Genomic DNA, 3609 nt, shown 5'->3' on the forward strand with positions numbered 1-3609 from the left:
GGGACAAATAAATTTTGGAATCAGAACAAGCTCTCCCTCTGCAGATCCTGTTAATACTTCAGCTTCGATAATATTGGGTCGTAATCTTTTGATAATAAATCTGGTACTATTGCAAAGATCCCATTTACTATTGAGATTTCTCAATAGCATGATGATTGCACCCACTTTCAATTTTAATTTATGACATGGCATTCCCAAAGGAGTAATACCATTAAGAAATTCAATGGGAAAATTTTCCTTTTCAGCATTATCTGTGGCATCAATGGAATCATCACTCAAATATGTGTGAAAATCTCCATCAAGTATATCCAAAATTTCTTCACTTAATTTTTGAACGTGCTCATTTTTTTTGGAGAAAGAATTGCACGTTTAGATATATTTTCAATATTATCTGTAGATAATATTCCAAAGGAAGCTTCAATAATAGATCATTACAAATTATTTCACAGGGGATTTCAATAATATCCATTCCTAAATGAAAACTGCTATGAAGTTTGCCATCTCCAAGTTTTACTAACTATTCATTATAAGCAGAATCCTCTGATCTCATATTTGTTGGAAGAGACAACTTTCTGAAACATCCCCAAACATTGCAGTACTTTTCACTCGTTTGTACTATGGCCGATCGCATAGCATGCGGTACAATACTGAGACATTGTCGAAAATCTCCTCCAGGAAGGAAAACTTTCCCACCAAATACAACATTCAAATTCACCCAGCTTTCATTCCCTTGTCTGTCTTTTCTAAGCCTTTCAGCCACCCCCACTCAGGTTCACCCTTGGCCGTGCTGGCGCGGTACACTTTATAAAGATATGCCTCCATACTCCAAGGGTGGGTTCCTGCCTCAAACCTCGCCCTTACCGCAAACAGCTCTGGAAACAGCTCCAGGGAGGGTACAGCCTTTTCCAAGACAACCCCTGCAGGACTAACTTTTTTCCCATTGGTTGTGCCTCGGGTCGTGATGTTACACCTAGGGTTTTTATATAAGTAGTTGTCCTCTTGTAAAATAATAGTGATATTCAGTTGTGTAATTTAAAAATATGTCCGTGTCAGCATGAATAATTGGGAAGCACTGTTATCCTGTACTTTTAGATGGAGGTCTTTGAGTTTCAGAGATTTGTAGTTCACTGCAAATAAAGGAGTACTGTGTAGGTGTTCCTGGGAGGGAGTTTTGCTAAGAATTCTTACTAAATAAAGTTCAGTCAATCAAATGTTAAATTCTTCAAATTCTCCTGATAAATAAATTGTCAGATTCTATTTAAAGATTATATTCTGTTAAAGTGAGATGTGACATAAGTATCCACAGGTACTAATTAAAGGAAGTAAAAATAGTAGACCTCTAATAATGTCTTTTGGGGAAAAGAGTTAATACATTGAGCAATGTTTCTGTGAATAACCTTATCCATAATGAAAGCTAACTAAAATTGCATATATTTTATTACCTTAGAACTGATCAACTTTAAAAAGGACCCAATTTGTATTGAGATATGAGTGAATATTTTTTTTTTTTCTTTTCATTGTCCAGTAAAACTGAAAGAGACCTGAGATGCCACCTTTACAAACTTCCTGTGTTTCAGATAAGGATACCGATGGTCAAAGGGCACAATGTTTTTGGTAGTTTCAGGATTATAATTTCTATCTCCTTATTCCCAGGCTCCTGAAATTCACACTGTAACATACTACTTATTTTAGGGAGATGAATCTTAAGAAATTTCTCTTTTTGGAGTGTGATTTAGATTGTTTTAAAATATTATTTCGATCAGTATTTTAATTCACATGAAATGAGATATATTTTTAAATACCATGCAGGGAAGAAATTCCACATTCAGTGTTGTGACAGCTGGCCTCTGAAAGGCTGTGTGAAGCTCTAAAAGTGGTATTTATGGTTTTAACTTTTGTCAAGTTAAGATTTAAAATTAACCAAGAAAATAATAGATATTTTATTTTTGTTATTCCTGTCTTAAAGAATCTTTAAACATGAAAAGACGAGACATTTATAAAGTAAGTCTAATTCCTCTAAAGATGATAGTTTTGAAGGTTTTGATTTAAAAAAAAGTGTTTTAATAAAGAGTAGGAATAATTTTTGCAGTTTTAAATCATTTCATAAAGATAATTAAAGTTTAATAGTAATTACAAAAATTTGTGCTAATAAAACCAATATATAGTGGAAAATTTATAAGCTAGATCAGTTTAAATAAGGTAAAAATTAGACATAATTTCAGTTTCTGGAGAAACAAATAACAACATTTTGGTGTGTTTCTTACCAATCTTTTTTTGTGTGCAATTATAGTATGTATTTTTTTTTTTAACAAAGTCAAGATCATTCTCTATATTCCTTTTGTTTGTTTTTTCATTTCATTGTTTTTTTTCATTTTTTTCATTATATCATGAGCATTTTTGTACATCATTTCATTGTTTTTTTCATTATATCATGAGCATTTTTGTACATTCTTAAAGAGTTTATAGAAAGATTTTGTAATAGCTTCATAACATGCTTATGTAATTTACTTAACCGTTCTGTTTTTGGTTATTTAGGAAATAAATTTTTTACTATTAATGCTGAAATGATTAACTGGTTTTACATATCTTTATTTACATTGTTCTATTTTACTTATGATAGTAGCCTAAAATGGAATTGGTGACATATTGCTGAGAAGCTTTTTAGAAATGTACTAATTTAAACTCCCACATAATATATGAAAATGCTGTTTTATTGCATCCTTAACAACAAATTGGCTGTGTTTGAACAGGACTTTGTTATTATTTGGGGGCTTGAAGCATTTGTTGAAAAGATTAGTATGGTGGGTACACATATTTGTTATGCTATCCAGAGGCACTTAACTTTTTTTTTTATTAAGTATTTTTTAATTGATTTCGGAGAGGGAGGGAAGGAAGGAGGGAGGGAGGGAAGGAAAGAGAGTGAGAGAGAGAAACATATATCTATGATGAAAGAAAATCATTGATCGGCTGCCTCCTGCATGCTCCACACTTGGGATGGAGCTGCAACCCAGGCATGTGCCTTGACTGGGAATTGAACCATTCAGTGGTTCTCAACCTTCCTAATGCCGCGACCCTTTAATACAGTTCCTCATGTTGTGGTGATCCCCAACCATAAAATTATTTTCATTGCTACTTCATAACTGTAATTTTGCTACTGTTATGAATCGTCATGTAAATATCTGATATGCAGGATGTATTCTCATTGTTCACAACCCACAAGTTGAGAACTGCATAGGTTGATGCTCAGTCCTGAGCCACACTGGCTGGGCTAGAGGCACTTAATTGTTGAAATTAGCAATCTATTTGTTTTTATAGCGGCAGACCAACCACACAATTAGATAAAGTAGATAGAATATTTACTTATCTTCCCAAGAGCAAACTATTCTCTTTGGGTCACACTTATCCTGGTTCAATTATTTAAGTTGTAAAAAAGTTAATGATGGATAAAAATTTCAATTGACTGCTTTTCCCTAAAGTATAGAGAATAGGGTTGAAGTAAATTGCTTAAAAAATTGATCAAAAGAGTTCAAATAGTAGTTGCTCAGTAGCTGTGTGTGTGTGTGTGTGTGTGTGTGTTGGGAAAGACTGGTTGGTAGAGAGGATAGGGAA

At 33.3% G+C, this 3609-nt stretch overlaps 1 protein-coding gene across 1 annotated transcript in view; it reads left to right on the top strand.

The window, feature by feature from the left end:
* ADK (adenosine kinase) overlaps nt 1–3609 on the top strand; it is a 330393-nt gene that overhangs the window by 29654 nt on the left and 297130 nt on the right. The window lies entirely within an intron of this gene.

Source organism: Myotis davidii, unplaced genomic scaffold, assembly GCF_000327345.1.
Source record: "Myotis davidii unplaced genomic scaffold, ASM32734v1 scaffold134, whole genome shotgun sequence".
Taxonomy (NCBI): Eukaryota; Metazoa; Chordata; class Mammalia; order Chiroptera; family Vespertilionidae; genus Myotis; species Myotis davidii.